Source organism: Sciurus carolinensis, chromosome 15 (assembly GCF_902686445.1).
Source record: "Sciurus carolinensis chromosome 15, mSciCar1.2, whole genome shotgun sequence".
NCBI classification, from domain to species: domain Eukaryota; kingdom Metazoa; phylum Chordata; class Mammalia; order Rodentia; family Sciuridae; genus Sciurus; species Sciurus carolinensis.
This window is the reverse complement of record NC_062227.1, coordinates 65,583,778-65,608,019: the sequence shown is the minus strand read 5'-3', so window position 1 is coordinate 65,608,019 and position 24,242 is coordinate 65,583,778. Positions and strand designations below refer to the sequence as shown.

General features: G+C 45.4%; 1 protein-coding gene and 1 long non-coding RNA gene across 3 annotated transcripts in view; one reads left to right on the top strand and one right to left on the bottom strand.

Annotated features, from left to right (window-relative positions):
- The window catches only part of Ccbe1 (collagen and calcium binding EGF domains 1), a 208,793-nt gene that overhangs the window by 131,019 nt on the left and 53,532 nt on the right, over positions 1-24,242 (top strand). The gene's annotated exons all lie outside the window — the stretch shown is intronic.
- On the bottom strand, positions 17,224-20,786 carry LOC124965657 (uncharacterized). 2 transcript variants are annotated; one of them, XR_007105216.1, is made up of 3 exons: positions 20,412-20,786; positions 19,642-20,126; positions 17,224-17,479 (listed from the first exon to the last, which is right to left on the bottom strand). It is a non-coding gene; the product is annotated as an uncharacterized LOC124965657 (long non-coding RNA). The 2 variants fall into 2 exon arrangements; XR_007105217.1 differs by having other exon boundaries at positions 19,642-19,868.

The following is a 24,242-nucleotide window of genomic DNA, read 5'->3' as shown; positions in this document are numbered from 1 at the left end:
AGTAAGAGACTTGGTTTTGAATCCAGATATCTGATGTCAAATACTGGGCCCTTGTCAATGCTCCCACAGGCCTCTACTGAAGTAGTGTGCCCACCACTGGGCTCTGTCCACATGGGGGATGTGTCTCTTCCTGCCTCAGTTCCTGTGACAAATTACTCTTACATGCCTGTTCAGCAGGCAGTTGTGTAACATCAGTACTCACTGCTGATGAAGGTCATGGTGATGGCGTCAGGTTGACTGGACTGTCCACCTCTGCAGAGCAGCGTAGCAATCAAGAGTCCTTAAGTCTGCTTAGGAATCTATACTAAGGAAATTGCAAGGTTCCTATAAAAGATCCCATTAAAGGATTGTATGTCTGACCATTAAAATTCAGACTATAAAAACATACAATCAAAGTTAAACTGTAGTTTACCCCTGATAGAATATAATGTAGCCAATAGATGTCATGTGTTCCCAAAATATTTAGTAACAAAGGAGGTCAGTAGAAGGGATTGGGAGGGAAGAGGGTGGGGAAGTGCTAGGGAGTAATATTGGCTAAATTATATTGTTATATTGTGTGCATGTACGAATACACAGCAACAAACCCCATTATGTACAACTATTGCACCAATAAAAAGTGGAAAGAGCCAGGAACCCCAAATTACATCTCTCACTCTGGAGATGACCCTTATTCTCCCTTTCTAAATCAACCTGTATATGCCTCCAGCAAAAGAAAATTTAGTAGTAGAAAAAATATGTCAAAGCTAAGAATGAAATAGTATAAAGAAAACAATTCTGACTCGCATACATGTATGTGCAATTACATATGAAATATAAGCGTTTTTTTTTTTTTTGAGGATTATAAAATTTGTGGCATTCATACTTTACATTTTCCAAAGTTACAGATTCAATTTTTTCCTTAGGAAAAGATTCCTAAATCCAATGAATTTACTTTGGTAAATAGAATTTCTTGCAATTTTTTTCTTCTGCAAAATCTATAAATTTCCAGTAGCATTTTCTGTGCTTTAAAGTACTAATAACATCAACAACAACAACAACAAAAATCGGGTGGCATTTTGGCTTGACTTTTGTGGGGGAAGGGCAGTGGCCTAATTGGACTGGTTTTTAAATCACTGGCTTTTCACCTGGGCCGAGAGCAAGGCAGTCACAGAAGGCAGCCATCCTTGGCTGGCAGGAGTAGCCAGAGTGTGGGTGGAAAGTCTAAATAGACTCCGCAGAGGAGGCCTTGCATTCACTGATTGCAAAGGCCATGTACTTTCCCAGAATCCTCTTGGAATTCCCTGTGGACCCCCTCCCTCAGTGTTTTGGGAAATGTTCCTCCCCCCCATGAAGATCTGATCCAGACTCATCCGCAGTCCCCATAACTCATGAATACATTTCTTCATTGTCATCGCAACCAAAGACCAAGGAAATCTGTATTGGAAATCTAATTGTGTTGAAATCCTAACATGAATCCAAAATCACAATTCTGATACATCTTAATGTCAGCTCGGGGATTTTTATGTGCATAATGTTTTTTAGAATTTGGCTTTTAATCTTCAGCTCTGTAAAAATTCTTGTTTGCTTAAAATAGTCATGTCAACTTTTATGAGGCAATATTAGAATGCAAATGTAAGACAGGAGATCTTTGGCAGTGAAGGTGAATGACTCCATTGAAGACTATAAAATCTGGACCTCTGGCTGAGGGTTGAGGACAGATTAAGGAACTGAAGGAGTTCAGCCTTCAGCTAATATGCTTCCAAAATATACCTTTAAAATCTTTTCTTGGCTGATGAAAACCAACAAAAATCTGTTCGCTTTTTAAGAAATCACTTTCAATGAAATGTCCAGTTGTGTAGGATTAATTTGCACTTAGTATGTCAGGATTTTAAGACTTTGAAAGGAATATTTCAGAGAAGAAAATGATGCTCATTTGGTCGTCACCCGAATTCAGCTCGGTTATTATGGAAGTTGAGTATATGTACCCATCTGCTAGATGATACCCTATTAGGAACATGAATTCAAATATTCTGAATCTTAGTTTCCTTCTATGGGTTTTGTCAGGTGATTGGCATGTATGTACTTGTGTGTAAAATTTTAACACACTGCACCTCGCTATATGGACACCTCAACATTCATTGAAGGGCTATTGCAGGAAGTTACTTAGCAAAAGTTCGGAAGAATGTTCTTTCTTAAAATCTGCCCTCAATTCTTTGTTAAATCAAGCAGATAAACAGCCTGTGCTCAATTCACCTAAACTTGAAAACTCTTGATGGACCAAAGTTCATATTTCACACCTATTAAAAGATTTTCCCAGTGGCAGGAGTCCTGCACAACAAATATATCCAGGAGAAATGGCTTTGGAAAAAGCAAATTTTTTTGCTGTGGAAGCTGTTTCTCCTGGATATATTCAGTTGAAGCTATCATTTTTAGGTAGAAGTGGGTCAGATTGAAGTGTTACTTTTTTGTAATGTGGGGAATCAAGTGTTTCCTAGTGATGTAAATGTTTCTAAGATGGTGTGGAACTCTCAAAAACCTGAAGCAAGTAATTGAATCCATGAGGCAGTAGGTTATGATGGGCTGTTTTAATTTTGGATTTGAATTTTAGAGATTGAACCCAGGAGTGCTCTGCCTCCAAGCTATATCCCCAGTTCTTATTTTTAAATTTGAGACAGGGTCACACTAAGTTTCTGAGACTGTACTTGAACTTGGGATCCTCCTCCTTCAGCCTCCAGAGTTGCTGAATTATAGGCGTACGCCACCATACCCAGTTATAGTGTACAACATAGTAGTAGAAAAATTTGATCTAAAAATAGAGATTTTTGTTCAGCCATCAGAAATTAAAGACAGAAAAATGTTATGCTACTAAAGTACTGAAGTAGTGTACACTGATATTTCAATTATTTTAACTGCTCAAAAAATCAAATACATATGAAAGGGTAACTGACAAAATCCTGATAGTCTGGGCTATAGAATTGTTTATTTTCTTCATATCTTGTAATTCCTAAAATTGTACATGTTTGGATGCATCAACTGTTTTCTTAAAAGATTTTCAGTTTTTAATATCTGACTTGTGGTCACTAGGTCATTACAGGGCAATGAAAAGCACATTCATTTCCTTTAAAAAAAATTCTAATTAGTTATATAACAGAATTCTTTTTGCAGTCCTAGGGACTGAACCCAGGGCCTGGCACATGCTATAGTGTCATGTGCTCTACCGTCAAGCTACATCCCCAACCTGAACCTGTTACTTTTTTTGTTGTTGTTGTTTTGGTCCTGGGGATTGAACCCAGGGATGATTTACTCCTGAGCCATATCTCCAGTCCTTCTGATTTTTTTAAAAAAGTTCTCACTAAACTGCTGAGACCAGCCTTGAACTTGAGATCCTCCTGCCTCAGCCTCTTGAATAGTGGGATTACCACGACTGGCAGCATATTGCCTTTGTAACAAAGGGATAATAAAAAGTTCTTTTTTTAAATGTTTAAGCATCAAAGTATAAATTCTTGTATCTTGTGCACAGGGGCGCATATATATCCAAATATGCCTATCCTCATATGTAAGTTGGGAGGGTACAAAAAGGAAGTCTTAAGGCAGGGGTATTTCTGCCTTAACCAAAATAATTGGGAATAACAAGGAGCAATGTTTAATCAAATGCTTTTTTCTCAAAAATCCATTTTTGTCACTGCCCGGCATCCACTCTCTTCCGGGTAGCGTCACTCTGCATTGGTTTTGAGAAATTATTCCCCCCCACCTCCGGGTACATCGGGTTGAACGCACTTCCCCTCCTGGTCCCAGGGTGAGTGCATATGGATGAGGTGCGGCTTCCCCAGGTTTTAGTGATTAGTGCAGAACTAGGCGCATGGCCCAAACTCCAGGTAGAAGAGTAAATCCCAGGAACCCCATAGCTCTGACCTGAGACGTGCAAGACCTTGCAAGGGATGTGGTACCGTGATTCTGTGAGCCTGGAGCTGTGGGGGGCCACCAGGCAGACCCCAAAGTGGAGCAGCTCCAAGGCACAGTGCTAAGATGGGCATCCTAGTGAACCTCTTGTGCTCTGGACCAAGCTGCCCTTTAACCTGGACTTTTCTGGTTGGATGTGCCGGTAAGTTTCCTGGCTGTATAAGCCACTTTGGTTAGATGTTCTTATATTTTCAACTAAACACTACCTGATACAGAGACCGGATAGGATATATGATAAACAAATACTGTATCATTTGCTGTGATCCTGAAGGCCATTGTACTATCCAAAGTTTACTCTTGCTTTGTTTGGCCTGTGAAGCTAGGAGGGCCTTCCCAAGGGGGTGTTTAGAGAAGGGTGTGTTTGAAACAATGGTAAAGAGGTGTCTCCTGGGGGTGTCTGTCTGCTTCATGACTTCAGGACAGAGGGATCCTGGAGGCCTAGCTGACTGATGTAAAATTTTGTTAAAGTGTTATGATGCTATAGACATTAAAGATCCAGTTTCACCCTACTTAGAAGCAAAACGTCTTCTGTGCTTTTAAAAAAATTCTTCTTAGATACACATGACAGTTGAGTGTATCTTGATGTGTACATATGTGCAGTATAACTTAATCTAATTAGGATCCCATTCTTTTTTGTGGTGCTGGGGATTTGAACTCAGGGTCTTGTGCTTGTGAGGCAAGCACTCTACCAAGCAAGCTATATCCCAAGCCCTAGGATCCCATTCTTGAGGTTGTACCTGATGTGGAGATTCACTGGTGGTGTATTCATGTATGAACATAGAGAAGTCATGTCTGTTTTATTCTGTTTTCCCTATTTCCACCCTTCCCTTCCCTTCCTTCCCCCTTGTCTAATCCTGTGTACTTCTCTTTATCTCTGTCCCCTCTGTTGTGTGTCCACATCCACATATTTGCAGCCTCATCAATGTTTATAGCAGCTCAATTCATAATAGCTAAGCTTATGGAACCAACCTAGGTGCCCTTTCTTGTGCACAGTGGGATATTACTCAGCCATAAAGAAGAATGAAATAGCATATGCCAGTAAATGGATGGTACTGGAGAATATCATGTGAAGAAACTCAGTGTCTTATGCATGCTAGACAAGAGCTCCAGCACTGAGCCATGCTCCTGTCATCTCTTGCATTCATTCTTCTGGTATTTTAGCCTGGGCAGCTTTACCTTGAGCTCTTACTCATCAAGACATATTTGAATGTAAAGTGTGGGAATCGGTCCCTGTCAGGAATATCATACTTTGTTCCTTTCTGCTCTTCAGTGAAATAACCCTCAGTTAAGCAAATTTTTCCTGTTTTCAAGCATTACATACTGTTTTACAGAATTAAAAAAACACTACTTACAATACAAAAATGAAAATTACCATGGTTTTATTAAACCTAGATTTTATTAAACCTAGATTAAAATTTAAACTGGGTTATTTTATAAGCATTGAGATTATACAACCATTTGTTTATATTCTGCTTTTCTCCCTTAATGTTATTAACTTCTTCATGTATTTTATGGCTGCATTACACTATCATTTAAAAAAATCATAGTACTTCATTATATGGATTATGTTATTTTAACAATTCCCAATAGTTGGATGTCCAGTTTATTTCCAGTTTTTTCTTTCCCAAGACAGGACAAAGAACATCCTTTAATTTGTGGACATTAGTGGTCATTTAGTTAGAATAAATCCCTGGACAATGGAATTTTCTGAATCTCAGGGATGACCACATTTTAAGTCTCATAAGTTACTCTCCAGAAAATTTCATCAGTTTACATTTCAGCCAGCATGGTATGAAAAGGCTTGTCGTACTCGTCTACCCTGGGTATTGGTAAAAGTCCCTTTCGCACGGGCAGTTGTTGAGTGTGAGATTTGAAACCCTCCCTGCTGGACTATAATTGCAGAGGACAGGCCTAGTGTACCTTCCACCCGCTCCTCCCGTGGTGCCTGGCGGGAGCGTCTGCCGACAGCCCGTGGATGGATGGATGGAGCAGAAATATCCGTAAGAATTCCGACTGCAATCCAATGAGCACTCACGTTTCGCCCCCAAAGCTTTAGAGTACTTCATCTGTAAAACCAAGAGTAGGTCCATCTTGGCCACAGATCTCACATGTTGCTAAGTGGTGACGCAAGGCCTCTGTCACTGGAGCTCAGTCTTTTGAGACACATCAGCGCTACTTAAAGGACTGAATCTCTGTGTTCCCTTCTTTTTTTTAAAGGATAATTTTTTTTTAATTGTAAATGGACACAATGCCTTTATTTTTATGCAGTGCTGAGGACTGAACCCAGTGCCTCTCACATGCTAGGCAAGTGCTCTACCATTGAGCCCCAGTCCCCTCCTCTTCTTTCCATGCTATTTTAACAGTTCTACAAACAAGTGAGCCATGTTTTAGGTCTTCTTCAAAGGCTTTTGAAAACTGTTCTGCACCATGTTTCTCTAGGTCATTCAGAAGCTCCCTTAGAATGGTCCAGCCTCCAGAGGTCTCGTTCATTCTCGTATTTAGTACTGACACCCCCACCTACAAAGGTGTCCCTTACGATTTTTCAATTTTATGATGGTTCAAAAACATACCCACACAGCCCTCTGTCTTTTGCTTTGAGTATGGTACCTCGTGTTATTTTTTAAATAACTGTTATAAGAGAGGCTTTATATGAGATGAATTTGTCCAACTGTAGTCTAGTGGAAAGGTCATGAGCATGTTTAAGGTCAGCTCAGCTGAGCCGGGATGTCTGGTAGGTTAGATGTATTAAATGTGTATTTGATTTGATATTTTCAACTTATGGTGGATTTATCAGGAAGTAACCTCACTAAGTTGAGGGACCCTTGTAAGGTCAGCCTGCAGCCTCATGCTATCTCTCTGTCTTCCTCTTCATTTCCCTTAGTGCTGGTCATTGTGCCTGTGGCATGATGGCGGCAGGGCCGTGAAGTTACAGGCAAGCCTGCGCAGTCTTGGTGGGGCTGACCCCGCATCCCAGGTCCGCGGGTTGGCAGTGTGTGGGGAGTTGCCAGCTTCCCGCAGGCGGCACCTCTGTGCCTTGCCTGCCTGTGTGCTGGCACAACTGTTCACAGATTAGCAAAGAGACACATTTAACAAGTGCTAAATCTACATGGAGCGTGACTGGAGCCAGGAGTGAACGTGGCGGCCAGTGAGGGAAGCTCCATTAGCAAACGAGTCTTCAGAATTGTGATCATAGTTACATTATGAAGTTTTCCTTAATCATGTCCTTACATCAAAAATGTGTTGACTGACAGAATACTGTTTCTGCTACAGGGTGGAAACTAATAAGGTGACAAACACTGCTTCATGTCTGAGCCCATCGCACGTCATCTCCTTTCTCCTGACACTGATCAGGGGCACAAGCTCCCTGTACCCTCAGCTTCCCGGAGAATCACCCTGCTGGGTTCAGAACCACGGACAGGGACGTTGGAGGTGGCACACTCCAGCACCCAGCAATCTTGGTGATCCTGTGACAGATTCCTCTTTTAATTTCTGGGACTCCTCAGCTCCCTTGACTGTTTGCTGGATGATCGAGAATGTTCATGGTCTCTTCCAAACTCGGGGAAAGGGGTCATTGGTGACCCTGAATCCCTTGCCAGCCTAGCTACTAATGCCAATAGAGAGCCTGGGTGCTCTGGAACGACTTTGCATCCCCTGTCAGCGGCCCTTGTTTTTAAGTGTAGCTTGGAAATGAATTTGAGAAGAAAGAAAGAGAATTGATGAGGCGATTTCACCAAATCAATGCATAGATGCACTCAAATCATAATCTGGAGTTTCCATGAGGCTGGGGGCCTCTGGGATCCAGTGATATTTGGCAGAGTAGAAGCAAGATAATGGTGTTTATTACAGGGAGTCGGTGAGCTTTGGTTTTGGATGGGTGTAGGCTGCATGTCGTGCTCCCAAGGTGTGAAGTCTTTATGTGAAATTGACTTCTTACCTTAACAGCCAAACTAGCCATCCCTGAGGCTTACCCTTGTCAATATGCATAAAAACAGGCGCAAATAGCTTCTCTAATGTAGGGAAACTCTAATTATAAGGCAGCTAAATTGAATATTCCAAGAACTCCAAATGGCCAAGATTTCTTAAAAATAGCAGCAACATATACGATCAGTTTGAGAGTGAACCATTGAATTAGTTCACAGTAATGCAAACTGATTTGATTCCTTGTTCCCTTTTTCTCAAAAGGGCTAAAGAAGCAGAACACTGAGTTGCTGGTACCATTTTCTTTTTTTTTTTTTTTTTTAATCCCCATTGTTGCTAAAATGAGAAAATAGAAGTTAAGTGACTTATATTTCTGGAACCTCGTCTTCAGTTGCCTATCCCACCTCCCAAAGGGGAAAACCTGCAATCTTAGTTTAGATCTGCCCTGTACAGTTTAAGTGTACAGATAGAGCAGAAATACCAGGAAGTATATTCAAGTCACCTTGCTGACACTAGGAAGCGTAACCTGAGATATTGGTAGGAAAGAAGGTCATGCAGCCTGAGGAAGACAGAGTGAAAAGGTTGAATTTTGACAAACTCATCCCGGCGGATGATGGTGTGAACAGCCATGGCAGATCCTCACCAATGCGCTCTTGACGTTGGTGTGACGTCTAGCTACCTGGAGTGTATCTCACACTCCTATGCCGTCTGCTGAAGCCCTACCAGGGGGGCTGGAGACTGGCCTCCAGACAGTCTGGAGCCTCAGAAACCAGGTTCCAGCGTGAAAACCAGGGAAACAGAACTTTGACTCGCAAGCCAAGGAGGGTCGTGGTAATGAGCCAAATTATGTCCTAGGAAGAGAAACAGACCCTGAGTGAGTCATAACAGGAGGGTAAACAAAGATAACCCATGGTGACCCCCGAGCTCTCCTTTCAGCACAGATCCTTTCGCCTGGTATCAGTGGAATGTTAATGACTTGCATCCATCCGAGGTGCTGTTGCAACAGCAAACACTGGCGGCTGCTATCAGCCGGTGACAAGTTTGCTGGCCCTTCTCATTTCACTGGCTCGCTGTTATCCCTCGGCCTCAGTGAAGACTTGCAGATACTTGCATTCCTAGCAGGAGAAAAAGTAGAGGTCTTTCTGAAGAGGAAAATCCATGCCCTTGTCCCCCATTCTCGACAGCATGACTTCTAAGAATAAAGGGAATTATGGCCTGCAAAGTGATACAGAAGAAAGAAGGCAAGTGGTCACTGAGTGCTGGACCCTGTCAGCCACGCCTGTGCTTAAGCCTTCCTTGTGTTGTCCCTTCCAGTCTCCCTCAAACCCATGAGGCAGCTCCTCCTGACAGGCCCATTTTGGAGATCAGGAAACTGACACTCAGGGAGACGAAACTACCCAAGTCACAGCTGGAAAGTGACAGATTTTTCCTACTATATAATTTTCATCAGACTCATTACCCTAATCTTCTCTTCTCCAACTGTGTCTGACACAGGCTGCCCCTCAGAAGGCCCCGGGTGGCCCATCCAAGTGACTACTGCTCAGAGATAAAATCAGAACATCACGAATTGCTGGTACCAAGATGGGAACCAAGTAGCTCTGAAAAGACACGGGTGGAGAATTTTTTTTTTTTTTTTAAATGGGTACGAGGGATTGAACCCAAGGGTGCTTAACCACTGATCCACATCCCCAGCCCTGGAGGAAAATCCTAGTAGGCCAGATTTGGAACTGCACAGTTTTGGGGGCAAACTGCAGCTTAAAGCTGATCTTAGGAGCATGAGCCCCCTCGTGTGCCAAGCTCTAACCTCTTTCTCGTGTTTAGTACCATCTGGTTTTTAGTAGGCACAGAATGAGTAGTGGCTGTTTTTAATATTGAGATCTGTTACATTTATTCCTGAATAATTAGTTTTCTAAACAAAGCTGTTATTTGTACAACTACAATGCCAGCTAGAAAACTTTGAGGAAATGGACTCGTGGAGGATGGTGCGTAGATGTGACAGGTGTGTGCTCTCTCAGGTCTCATTCTAGTTCCCAGCTATCTTCCTACCTTTCTTATATGTCCACTAATTATTCCTTTTCTCTTGTATTTTATGTATTACTTCCCGTGACCTTATATCATCTTTGGAGATAGCCAAGCATGCATATGTTTAAAAAATAAATACCGGGGCTTACTGCTTCTCAGCTTTGCAAGCATAAAAGTAAGACCACGTGTGTACCAAACTGGCCTCGGTTATTACAACTCCAGGCATAATATGAGCTCGAATTAGGAGAGTCAGAAATTGGAATGATCGAGATTCATTGATGACCACTGAAAAACCTAAAGAACTCTAGCCAAAGTAGTTAAAAATGTATCCTTAAAACTGACTTGTCCCTGATGTTTTAGTGATTGAAACCAAAAGGCGTTCAGTGTCGTGGCAAGGGAGCTCTGGGGCAGGGATTAAATGTTTGTTCTTTGAAGTCAGCAGATGCCACTTAGATTAGGGTTGCTGCCTTAAAAAAAAGTTTAAGGGGGGAAAAACAGAAGAGGAAAACATGTCCGAATTCCCCCTGGGAGGGTTGTATTCCATAGAAAGCGAAGCCCCGGCCGGCAGCTACCCTCACACACATGGTCGACTCCAGCCTCAGGGCCTGAGCCATCTGAAATGTCACCATGGCGTTCCCAGCCACACTCTCCCATGTGGTCACCGGTGTGGGCGGCATGGAAGTCTGAGCTGTAGGGAAACAGAGGTGGATCCAAACAGATCAGTGCCCTCAAGTCTGCTCCTCTCTTGAGGGGCCACGGGTTGACTACGGAGCCCCTCTTGGAGCACCCGAGAGCCTAGGCACAGCCATCACACGGAGGCGCCCCTGCGAGCTGTGCTGTCCAGCAGCCGTCTCCTGGGTGTGGTACGAGTCGAGGCTCAGCACCTCTAAGCCTCAGTTCCCTTCTCCACCACAGGGAACATGTCTGTCGCAATCAGGTTCTTGACACAAATCTTGCTGTGAAAGAGAATTGGCCTGTCCTTCAAAGAGCCTGTAAACTAATCTTACAAATTTGAGATGGCACGTGGTGTGGTGTGTGTGCCACACCATGGAAAGGGTCCTGAAGCCATGGCTTGTGCAAGAGGGTGATGCTGCTGCTATTTTTGTGATGGTGTCGCCATGCAAAGATACCCAGCATGTCGTTTGATTCTTAAGCAAAGAACCTCAGGGTAGCTGGTTTCCAGCCCCTGCAGCCATTGAAAGCAGCAACCTGCATGTCCCACCTCAGGTGGCAGTGGGGACTGATGGTAAGCATAAAGGAACCATTAAACCCAAAGATAGAAAACAGTGCCTGTGTGCCTTACATGAGCAAGAATCAAGGGCTAAGGTCATAAATACCTCTTCTACTTCCCCATGGCTTTGCTCTGGTCTGCTCTTCTCATCTTCCTGTGCTTTTTCAGTTTCCACAGGACCCACACTATGGCCCTTGCTGTGGAGTTACTCAGTGCTCGGTGCTGCTTCCCATAGCTGACTGATGACATTAATCTTCTATATCAAAACTCCTAAGCTAGCTGGGCACAGTGGCGCACGCCTGTAATCCCAGCAACTTGGGAGGCTGAGGCAGGAGGATCGCAAGTTCAAAGCCAGCCTCAGCAACTTAGCAAGGTCCTAGGCAACTCAGACCCTGTCTCTAAATAAAATTTTTAAAAAGTCTGGGGATGTGGCTCAATAGTAAGTGCCCCTGAGTTCAATCCCTGCTACAAAATCAACAAAAAACTCCTAAGCAAATTTGATCGGCTCAGCCCCACTGTGGTTGCCTCCTTTTAAAGGCAGCTGTCCTCTGATGGGGAGGGAGGGGTTCTGAGCTGGGAAGCACTGGGCAGAGGTGGTGCTTTCAGGAATGACAAGGTCAAGTTACCTTGAATTTAATACCATTTGACTTGTCATCAATTCTAAGACGCACTGCTGCATTTTGATCGCTCGGAAGTTGGGATGTCTTTAGATCACTGTTGGCAGGCGGCTGTGAGGTACAGGCGCCCCTGCCTGCCAAGTGCACAGTGACCGTACTGACCTCCAACCTTGGATCAGGAGTTCAGCTCCTTGAAAACCCAGAAGACAGAGTAGAGTCTTGTCACCCCAGACAACCAAACATTGGTCATGGCGAGGTGGCGAATCCCGTCTTCAGCACCTCAGAGCAGGGCCGTAGGCAGGCTGGGGGCGCTCACACAGCCAGCTTCAGTGACCTTCTGATTCCTTAGGGATTCTACTTTAAAATGCCACCATTACCAGTGCTCCTGGTCAGATGAAGGGTGATGTTTTGTGATAGGGCCGAATGGCTGAGAGACTGTTGGGATTCAGAAGAGTTAGGCGCCACGTGTGAAAGTGTCGAGGACCCTCCTAGCCAAGCTCTTTGGTATACATGCCTGAGATACTTGGTCTAATTAGGATCGAGAAGTACTTGAGTAGATGCAAAAGAGCGTTAGCAACTTTTAAAAATTTTGTGATTTAGACTAAAGGGTCATCTCACAACTAAAGGTCTCGCAGTTGATGAAATATGGCGACATCAACAGAGGTAGCAGAGTTCTGAACAGCAGAGGTGGTTAAATCCTAATTAAACCGCCCTGCGGTCTCCCTGAGAATTCGTGCCCAGGACAGATTCTGGGGTTCATTTGTTCTTCCCAGAGACTTGGGAATGTCAGAAGCATCTGGATTCTGCCGTGACAGTGGTTCCTGTTCACAGTTGAACTCCCAGCCTCGCTGTGGCTTGGTGTTCAGATTCCTTGGCTTTTAGCTGGTTTCCCACCCCTGACCCCCCAGTGTCCTTGTGCAACAAAGCACGCACTCGCTCCATTCTCCAACTTCCCCTTAAGCTGCCTTACTCCATCACTTTGAAAACATGTTGGGCCATTTGAACAATTATTCATTCTCTCCCCCAGTTCATTAATAATGACATTCATTCAATCAGCCCTTTTAAAAATATCTTTCAGAGAGAAGAGGGCATCTGAATTTCAGGAGGGTCAGCACAGAGCACACACGGAATAATTGTTTTCTAATTCCCTCTTGTATGAAAATGGCTCAGGTCCACTAGGCCCTGCAGTTTCTCTTTCATGCGGTATACCACTGCAAGCTTCAGAAATGTGCTGGATTCAAAATGGGTCCAAAATCTCATTGTTTCAATGTGTGCCCATGAGGAGATCTGGTTCAGGACCAAATTCTTTGTTTTTTTTCCCTTTTGTCCCCTGGTATTAATTACATTCAAAATAAAAATGGTGACATTCTTAGTTTTCATCATGTATCTGTGAGTGCACAATGAGAATGGAATTAGAATTGCCCGGAGCTTGCTTTGCATTTGATAACAATTGATATGTAGATGGAATCTAAAAATTTTGATCAAGTAGGTTGCTATCAATTACAGCTGCTGCATGTTTGAATTTAATCTTTCACTCCTATTTGCATCTCTGTAGGGATCACCTATAGATCATCTTGGGACTTTGACACTAAGCAATGCCCAAGAGGCAGGGAACCGTGATGATGAACTTGGAAATAATGGCAGCCACTCTTCCTGTGGCCAGAGAGTCTGTTCGTTGACAACTGGGACAGATTGGGAATGACAGAAGCACTGGATCCAGGGTAGGCTGTTTGAAAAGCTGTGGTCTGGAAGCTTTATTTCTCATTTTCAGACCCAGCATGGTTGAGCAAAAATGTTGGTTTTAAGAATAAAGATTGATACACTGAGACTTCATCTCCAGTCATAATGGCAAGTGCCAAGAATATAAGTGACAATGTTGGCAAGGATGTGGGGGGAGAGGGGACACTCACATTGCTGGTGGGACTGCACATTGGTGTAACGACTATGGAAAGTGATATGGAGATTCCTCAGAAAACTTGGAATGGAACCACCATTTGACCCAGTTATTCCACTTCTCAGCATATACCCAAAGGACTTAAAAACAGCATACTATAGTGATCTGGCCACATTAATGGATATAGCAGTTCAGTTCACAATAGCTAAGCTATGGAACCGACCTAGGTGCCCATCAACAGGTGAATGGATAAAGAAAATGTATGTATACATAATGGAATATTACTCAACCATAAAGAAGAATGAAATTGTGGCATTTTCTGGAACTGGAGACTCTATTATGCTGAGTGAAATAAGCCAGTCCCAAAAAAACCAAAAGCCCATTGTTCTCTCTGATATGCAGATGCTAGGACACAATAAGAGGGGCGGGCGATGAAAGACTAGAAGTTCATTGGATTAGACAAACAGGAGTGAAGGGATGGGAGGGGGAATGGGAGTAGGAAAGACAATAGAATGAATTTGACATAACTTTCCCATAAACGTACAACCAGTGTGACTCCACTGTACAACCACAAGTATGGGAAGTTATACTCCATGTGTGTATAATATGTCAAAGGACACTGTACTGTCACATGTATCTAAAAAGAACAGAAGAAAATGGAGAATGGGGATCAGTGATAAAACCCAGCAGCCACTCACTCATTCCTGGACTATACGTGGTTAAAAATTGCTTTCATTTGTGGACCTTTAGTATAAGTTACCAGGCTTTGCTGTTTGTTTATATTAATAGTCTAAACTGTGTAAGGCACTGTACATCAATCATCTCTATAACATGAGGCAAATTTCAAATTGCCATTTAACACGTAAGAAAACTGAGGCACAGAAGAGTTCTTGGCTCACACGGCGTAGGGATGAACAGGATTTCCAACTCAGGTCTGTCAGACTCCAATCCCGAGCTCTTAGTCTCGATGCTCTAATTTTTCTTTGTCCCAGAGAAACATCAATAGCTATAACACCTTGCAGATTAATCTTGAAATTGAGTCTAAAGGCATGAAGCTTTATGAGCAAGTGTGTTTCCAGTCATGAAGAAAACACTGGTGCACATGTTGTAAGATCTTTGACAAATACCTTCAGTTCAGCTGGGTTTGTGGTGGACCCTGCCGTCTGATTTAGCTGCTGTCCTTAGTTTATAAAGCACAGTGTGAGGCTAGGGCGGCACAGCGGACTGCCCACAGCAAGGTCCTCATTGCCACCTGCTGGGACATAGGTTGGCTAAGGTGGAGTAGAGTCAGGAAATGATTCCTGGAAGCCAGGAAGAGGGTTGTGGCTCTTACAAAGGAGGGCGTGAGGCAGATGGGTCATGGAGGAATGGAACATGAAGGCAGCCTTGGCCCTGGCAAGGTTGGGCTTGCTGGGGACCTAGAGCAGGCATTCCAGTGTAGAGCTTGTTTGCCGTTATTGGGCCACAGATGGGTGCGGCCTGGGTGCAAGCAGGGACAGTTGTGGAAATAGAAATAGGCAGAAGAATCGTATTAAAATTGGCAGGTCTTGACATTGGGATGAAGTGAATGGATTGGAAGGTTTAAGTCGTAAGACAATTTAGAGAAATGAGATGAGAAATTCTGAAGGAGATGTTGGTTTTGGAAAAAACACACGGTTGCTTTTCAGATGTTTTGACTTTGAACAGTTTATGAGGTCCCTTGGTGAAGAGTTCCTGGGGTCATTGGGAAATGGGGCTGAGGCTGGAGTGAGCGGTTGGGCTGAGGATGCAGTTGTGGGAATCGGCAGTTACAGGAAATGCCAGGATGAAGGCCGCCTGTGGAGACTCGGCACTGACTGTGGGGCTGGAGAAGAGGACGTGGTGGGGAGAGATGACGAGGTCCTTAATTTCTGAGGAGAATAAGAGTCCCATTAGGGAAGCAAAGATTCGGGTTCATGCTTTTCGGCTCTGTCAATCCAGGGGTTGTGGTTGCGGATTTGATCTTTTGTCTACACCTCCAAGTGTATTCTCCACTCTTAACTCCTGTCCCCTCCCAAGAGGCTGGTCTGTGCACAGAGGGCGCCCCTGCCCCGTGGCGCTCTCCTTGCGAGGTTGCTGCAGACCGGCCATGTCCTCTGAAGGTCATCGCTCCTTCCAAGGCGATCAGCTCAGCACCTTTTCTCCTGCTGGGCTTGGTTAGCTCTTCCTCCTCTGTTCCTTTAGGAACAGTATCTTAGTTCCCTTGGGCTGCCCTGACAAATGACAAGGGGTAGCTTAAAACAACAGAAGTTGGTTCTAAAACAGCAGAAATCGATTCTTTTACGGTTTAGGAAGCCAGCAGTCTGAAATCCAGGTGTTACCAGGGTTGGCTCCTTGGAGGCCTTGAAGAAGGAACTGTCCCCTGCCTCTGTTTGCTGGTGGTTGTGGCACTCCACGGTGTTCCTCGTAGGTGCGTCTCTGCCGCTGTCTTCTGTGTCCTTTTAGGTGTCTCATAAACACACACTCGTTTGTAGGGACCCCTGGTCTAGCGTGATCTTAATCCTTATTTCCATCTGCCTGGACCCAATTCCCAAATAGGATCATGTTCCGAGGTGTCTGGGTAGATGAGAGTGGGGCACCATTAACCCTCAGCTCCGCTGTGCTGCGAGCCCCACGTTCCTGCGCTTGCCACCCTGGTTCCCTGCCCCCACCCGTGTGTTTGTTTCAGTCCTTGTGTTATAAGCCTCCTGTCTCATCCTAATCCCAGTGTGCCCTCCATTTGGGGTTGGGATTCTGAGCGGTGAACATACTTTCAGTAAATTCTTTGACCTCCTGTACAAACCTGTATCAGAACTAACTCCTTACTTCTCCCTTTTTGGCTCAGCCAGGAAAATTAGCCCTAAATAAAGTATCCAAGTATAGATTTCTCTCCAGCCTAAATTTTTACTATATTTGTCTTTTATTTGGAGTGACTCTTGTTTTGTTCTCAGTTTTACATGCCTTTGTTATTTTAGAAGATATGAAATTGGATAACTTAGAAAAGTGCCTGATCTCCAAGTCTCCCTTTCTCTTGCCAAATCAAATCTGAGCATCTATCTTTCACATTACGAGGGATGAACAGTGGCTAATCTATATCACGTCTTGAGTTTCACCCCGGTTAATTATGACTGAAAGGAACGTGTAAGTAGTGTTTCCTGAGTGTGTCATTCCATGTTTTTATGCAAAAGTGATAACCCGACTTCAGGATGATCAGCGTTTCTCAGCATAATTAATACAGCCCTGGCGTGGGGCCCGTGGTGGGCTGGCGTCCCGCTGGCCTGGCGCTTGGTTTCATGTTTAGTTTGAGGATGTCGGCACGGCGGCCTTGGGAAGTTGAGGAACCTGAGAGACAAACCCTATTTCAACCCTTAACAGTTTGAAAGTGGCCCAAGGTTCTTTTCCTCCCCCTTCTCCTTCCATCTCCTGAGGGAGCTTTCAAGTGTTATCAAGATATCAGGCAGTTGTCACAGAAAGTTAGAGCTGGAAAACAGAGTAACCCCAGAATGCAATGAGAAGATGAAGGTCCAGAGGGGCAGATCCATCCGGCAGAGCCTGGGATGCTTTTGTGGAACCACAGGGGTGTGGTCGAGGCTTGGCCTTCTATTTGGTCGTGTGATTTGTTCTGTGTCACCTTGGCAGGGTCCAAGTGACCACAAAGAGCAAGTGCTATAAAAGTTCAGCAGGAGAGGGCATCGCTGGCTGCTTGGCTTAGAAAGCCAGAAAAATATCAGAGGGAGAAGACCTTGAGGTTAACCCCAAAGTGTGGGCAGAGGTTAGGTAGATTCCATTTCCCATGAGGCAGGCAGGAGAACAATCCAGACTCCAACGGGTGGTCATTTGAGAGAATTTACCACAGTATACCTGTGAAAATGCAGCTGTCTAGTTAGTTCTCCCAAGGCATATGCCATCTAATTTCCTGGTCAACTTAAGGCATAAGCTTCTTATTTAAACAGAAGACAACAGTGATCAGCCAGAACTGTCAATTTAAAAACTCATACTTGGGATAAGAAACCAAAGGGCACACTCTAGGATCAGATACTACTAATAAGAACAGCTAAGTTTTACCGAGGAAACTAGTTTTAGGTGGACTAAATCTGGACTGCATTATGGAGTGCATGCGCGTAGCTCCAATCTAACTCTTTGAGCCTAGTTTCTTGTGTTCATTTCAGAGATGCATAAAATCTATAAAACTCTAGTATGGGAATTATAAAGACAGACACTGAGACCCCGTGCATATATGTTCAGCTGTCAAGTTCGGCGATCCTTGATGGTTTTCTTCTACCTTCAAGGTTTTCCTGTTCAGTGAGTGAGTTGGCTGAGTAACATGATCAGCACTGAACCTTCTGTCCCCAGGGAATTACAGAGATGAGCAGGACACACCTCCTGCCTTCTAGGAGCTGATGGTCTGGATGGAAGGACAAACATGCCAAAGAGGAGTTGGAGGAGGAAGAGAATGTGCTGCCGGGGTCACGCATCCTCTGGCGGAGCCGGAAGGTGGAGCGGCAAGGTGCGGACCTGAGGCTCTTCCTGGAGTGCTTAGACATTTGCTGTGGGACTGATCAGCTGGAAACAGAAGATCCTGCAAGAGTGTAGAGGTGTCATGTGTGCTTTGCAAGGGACTTGGACTTGATTTGTAGGCAGTGGGAGCCAAGAGGTTATATTACATGGGGTAATAAGATACTTTAAAAAATATTTGTACTTGATGTGATACAGAAAAAGATAGGCAGGAAAATGAATTAAGAGGTTCTGAAAAGGGTAAGGGTGAGAGATTTTAAGGTCTGAACTAAGGTAGCTGGCAGCAGAGATGGAGAAAGGAGAGGGAAGCCAGAAACATGTCTGAGTGGCAGTCCCGTGACCTGAGGGGTTGGATAATAGTGTAATTGGGAATCGGGGCTTTGGAGTCGGGCAGATCTGGGCACAGATTCCAGTCCTGCTACCTACTGGCTGTGACCTGGCCAAGTTGCTTAACCTCTCCAAACCTCAGTTTCCTGATCTCTAAAATAAGGGTGATGCCTGTCCATAGTATCAGTTCAGAGCCCTCAGCAGGATGATTGAGTGCATAATAACACGCTCAATAAATACTAGCGGCTGCCACTCTTACACCCAGGTGTCCCGACTTCCAGTTGGCGAGTCTCCAAACTCTATTTCAAGTATCATTACTGTCAATGACACTTGATGGGGAGTGTGGGGACCTTGATTGACACCTGGGCTGTTCACATTGCTCACTCATGACCACCAACTACCCATATCTCAGCAAGCTGTGTCACATCCATATCACAGGCTGGTCCTTTAAGGGAAAAGGCACAAACTCACCCACATGGAGAACAGGTCAGCCCACCAGTCCGATGGGAAGTTGGGAGCCTGTCTTGTAAGAGAGAGCCTTTCTTCTCACTGTGTTTGCAGGTTGCTGTTCAGCAGTCTCTGCCCCTTTGCTATAGGATTTGTCATTCACTGGGGACAGGGAACTTATGTGTCCTTTGATGGGGGAGACGGTGCAAAACTGGAAGGGATTCAGCGGGCTTCCTCGCAGCCAGTGAGTGAGAGCTGTTTGATTTTTGCAGCCTAGCAACCCACTCGCCGCCAGCCAAGGAGAGGAGGTTCCTACAGCCCCACTCTGGCATGCCTTTCCTTTCTGAAGTGGAATTTATGGCTTTGTCCCTAATATGCCTGTTTTTTTTTTTCTTTTGGAAATTAAATCCACAAAGCCAAGTCATGTAAGTTTGAAAATTCCAATGGCTGGGAGTCAGGCTCAAGTTCACTGCTAGACTAGTGTTTAGAGCTGCCCTCTGGCTCACCTTTGTTTAGATAAATAATTGAAAGTGTGCCATTTACAAGGCTGGGGCCTTAGGGGTGCACAGAGGAATCTGGCTAAGGCTCCTTAATTGGAAGCAGGAGATAACCAGCAACACGGCCGTTCTTCCCTTGGGATGTTAACTGGGGATGCGGAGGTGATTGCTATTTTTTTTTTTTGAAACTGTTCTTGGATTGCCCAAATTAGAGGATGGCATGCATATGACTCTTACCTGACATGAAGAGCAAGATGGGCTCCATATCCCACCCGGGGTTGGCTTAGTTCACGAGGCGACGATGCTGCCCTCTGCTCACACTGGGAGGCCTAGGCTGGGTGCTGAAGGGCAGCACTGCAGGAGGCTGGGGCTCGCCCTGGAGCACCAGGCAGGTGGGAGAACAGGACGTGACAGCTGGGGTCCTCAGTCTGGGCTGCTGTTTTGTGCTGATTCCAGGTTCCAGCCTAGAGATGGACTCAATTGTTCCATTGTTGGACCTGGGCATAGGTCCTTTTCCATCAAAAAAAAAATTTTTTTTTTTTTCTCTCATGGATGCCAGCATGCAACCAGGACAGAGACCCATGGGTTCTTTTTTCCCCCCTAGGCATCCTGACTTTGCCAGAGGTGGCAAAAATGTGGGTGTTTAATGGAAGTGGAAATCCCTTCCCTGTAGATGGGAATTCCAGGAAGGCTTCCAGGAGGAGGAGGAAATGGAGCTGAACCTAAAGAGAAGGGGGTCATGTAGGAGAGAAGGAGTCACACTGCAGCTCAGCAGCTGAAGACCTGAGGGTCCCTCTCCCCACCTAGCTCCTCAGCTTCTTGTAATAGTTCATCTCTCACCTCACGTCTGGCCACTCGCTCAGACCAACTGCCCACGGTCCTGACCTGTGTCTGAGTGTGACCTGTTCAGTCCCCGTGTTTCCCACTAGAGCAGGCGGTGGGAGGAGAGGTGCCGTCCCCAAGGAGAAGGGAGCAGCCCAGCACAGGGTCCCAAGAAACCCCCTCACCTGGCTGTTTGGACTGAGCATTCTTGGTGCTTCTGGGCTTAGCAGAAGCTTTGCTGTCAAAGGCATGGGGTGTCTCATCCGAAGTCTCTTCATTCCAACTTTCCTGAGCCAAATGCTGTGCTTCATCCTCTGAGGATCGAAACCCTGGTCCAACCCTTCTTTTACCACATGCCCTCAGGCAAGTTGATGCTGACTGGCTTCCTGACCTGTAAAATGTCATCGTCACAGCGCCACCTTGTCCACGGTGGTGAGGATTCTATGAAGCGCTGCGAGGTGGTGGCTTTTCCCCGACTCCCTGAGCCTACTGTTAGCAAAACCCTCTCTACCCTTTCTCTAGTTCTGTCACAAGGGGAGAGATCTGACAGGGGCAGGGAGAGCCCTTGCAACCAGGGCAGGTCCTTCCTGAGTGTGGAGTTGAGTTTCCCTTTGGCTTCTTTCTGCTGAAGGGCACCGTGGCTCAAGGTCAGGTGCACAGGGAGAGAGCAATGAATGCTGGCCGCTGCGGGTGCCCTTGGGCTGTTTCCACTAGCAGAGCACCCTCATTAGCAGGGTGGGGTGGGGACTTAACAGAATATCATGGACAGTTAGCTAGAGACTGGCTGTCATTTCTGGGTGTTCACCTGCTAAGGCTTCTGGATGTCCAGGGGACTGTGACTGAGTCCACACACCCTTCAGCAGAAGGAGGGCAACAAGCTCAAGGGAAGTGCTGGTCTGGCCTTTTCTGTCTGAAAGCTTTGTTCCCACCGCTGTGAGAGCCTTCTACCATGGAAACACAGGGCCACATGGTTTTGCCCACAATGGCTTCCCAGCACTGAACCACAAAGTGGGAAATGGCCCCTTCAGGGGGTCTGTGAGGATCTGCAGAGGACATCCTGCTTGGGGTCCAACTTGTTGGCATAAAGGGTATTGACACAATTGTGCAGTAGGACCAGGTTATGGCCTCCTGTGTAGACCTGTGCCATCTGGAAAGAGTGGACCCCCTGGTGGCCTTTTCCAGGATCACCCAGAGCCCAACTAGGTTTCAGTCCCCAGGAAGGTCCTGGTCCCCAAGGGCAGTCCCTAGGCCAATTGTGACTTGTTTCAGAGGCTCTGCTGGTCCACACCTGGACTCCCACCATCGTGCATAATCACACTTCAGACCTGGGGAAATCTCAGTCTCCCCAGCAAGGATGTGGTTCCTCAGGACCAGAGGATCACTACTCTGTCTAGAGAAGACGGTGCCCACCTAGACACCAGAAAGCACCCCCTCTTCCCCTCCCCACAGAGCACTCATTCCCACCACAGCATTTGAGATTATTACAGTGCCTGACACTCATGCAAAAGTTGTTATTCTTAGTTGGAAGTCGTCATCTTAGAGTGGATGCCCCAAAACAGGGGTATCTTAGCTGCCAGTTTCTCCTTGTAGACTCTGGCTTGACCATGTCCTAGAATTTAGTGGTGGAATGCTCTCGTGTCACAAGATTTTCTAGTAGTGCTTGGGATGATGAATGATGCCGAGTCTGTGCCAAGTTTCAAGGTTACATGTATCATTTAATCACGTGGTTCTATTCTTTATCTTAAATGCCATACTTGGGATGGGGAAGAAAATCTCTCTCTAAATTCCAAGAGCCACTTGGCCTTGGAGGAAGAAAATCTGCTCTTTCCAAATTCCAAGAGCCACTTGGCCTTGGAGTACAGCCGGGGACCACATGAGAAAGCATTTTAAAGATCTGGGGGAGGTAAGTCAGTTAGTAATGTAACAGGAGTGGTTACTGCCTGAGACAAATGCCTCTCTCAGCCTTATCACTTATTCTCTCTAATGGAGCCCAGAGAAGGAAATTTTGTTTTTTTGGCGGGGAGGGTTGGAGCAGACCTCGGGGAAAGCAAAATAGGAGACCAACAGCAACAAGTCTCTGCCAGTGGATCATGAACTAAAGTTGCCAAAGACACGAGGACTTCCATGCTATTTAAAGCAAGCTCACATTTATAAAATTCATATTTTCTGGCTCTTCTTGCTTGGCTGTGCCTGGTACAGATGTTTTTTTGTTTTTAAACTTGAACTCCAATTCTTTGTCAAGGTTATTTGTAAATAATTCACTAATGCTGTAAGACACCTGATAGAATCCAAGTCTCAGTATGATTAAAAATGTTTACATTTGAGCCACCTGAGTGACTTCTGTCTGCAAAACAGGAATTAGAACTTTGAATGACACGTGGCACTTTTGGAAACCTACCTGTGCTTGAGACTCAAAAGCCTTGTACACTATTATTTCCCAAATTGGATCTTTTCTGTGTTACTGGGATAGCTAAGGAAGAATATAAATCTTGGTTGTGAAGAATGGAAACACCAAGTGACTCTCAAGGATGCAGGAAGCTGTGGTTAGGATGCCTGGACTTAGAACAGTGGCGCTGTCGGAAATGAGGCTGGCCCAGGAGAGGCTCTTCCTGCCTCCCCCAGGGTCTCTGCCCCCCCACCCCCCGGGTGCCAGTTTCCCAATTCCCATGCAGGTGTCGGCTGGCTCTGTTCTCTCCAGACCTCGCCCCAACTGTGAGAGCCTCAGCTACACAGCAAGGCCGACTAGCCGGATCACTGGGCATTTGTTGGTAAGGGCCGTGCAGGAGTGTGATTGGTCCAGCACCTTGATGTGTCTGGGGAGAGGTGGCTGAATTGGCTGGCAGATCCCCTTCCAGGTCCCTTCAACCTAGTGGGGCAGGTGCATTGCCTCGTGGTACCAAGCCAGAATATCCATGCTACCTGATCATAAGACCATGGGGCAGTGTTCTTTAGGAAGACCTGTGGACCACGGGCACAGTGGCTGACACCTCTGGTCCCAGGAATACTGAGCCACTTAGGTTCTAGGTAACAAGCAAGTAAAGCAGTGCTGTGTCCTTCGGCCAAGGTGAGGAGCACCTCCTCATTCCTCTCTCTGTCCTGGCTCTGTCCTAGCGGCCTCATCCAACCTCTGAGATCCACATGGCATCCCAGAAGATTCCTTGGGGCTATGCCAGGCTGGGCCCACTCCATCCTTTGGAGATTGTTAATGAACTGACTACTGTTTGGTGTCCTGGGTATTTTATTATTTTTAAAGTTCATATTGATGAACATTTCTGATATTGTGTCCTCAATGATAGTTTAAGCTCTTTTCCACAACTCTTTGCATTTCCCCAAGACATCTGTCAGTGACGTGTCCAAAGTCAGCCTTCAGTTAGTTGTTGTGATGCATCTAAGTTGATGTGTTGTGATCCTTGTCATTCCTGTGCTTCATCATAACTGTGCTAAAAATCCATTTACTATACCCCAACCCCTGTGTTGCAGGGCAATAACAGTCACTATTGCTACTGTTACTGCCACTTTTCTTCATTGGACATACACTATACAGCAGGTACTCAACTAGATAGTTCATGCATCTCATTTAGTGCTCACAATAAAAAAGTAGGTTTTGATTTCTACCTAGAAGAAACAGATACTTCTCATGTAACTTAACACCAATTAATATAGTGAGCGAGGGCTGGAATCAGGTCCTAGTCTTACATCTGCCTGTCTTTAAAACAGTTGCTGTGACCATAATGCCTCCCCATTCTTTTGCTTGTTAATGGTTTTGATTAGTCAGGCCTCTTAAACATAGAGGCCCATGGTAGGCACAGCAGGGATACAAAATGAATGTCATAAGATAGCTTGGACAGGGCGGCCAAGTTACCAATCAACTCCTGGATTCTGGGTCCAGCTAGCTGCACCAGTAAGCGATCTTGGATAGCTTGTCTGGACTGCCTGAGACTCCTAGCTCTTCATCAGAAACAGCAGAGTGGATGGTGTCTACGCCAGATCAAGTGGAACATTTTCAGATCCAGGAG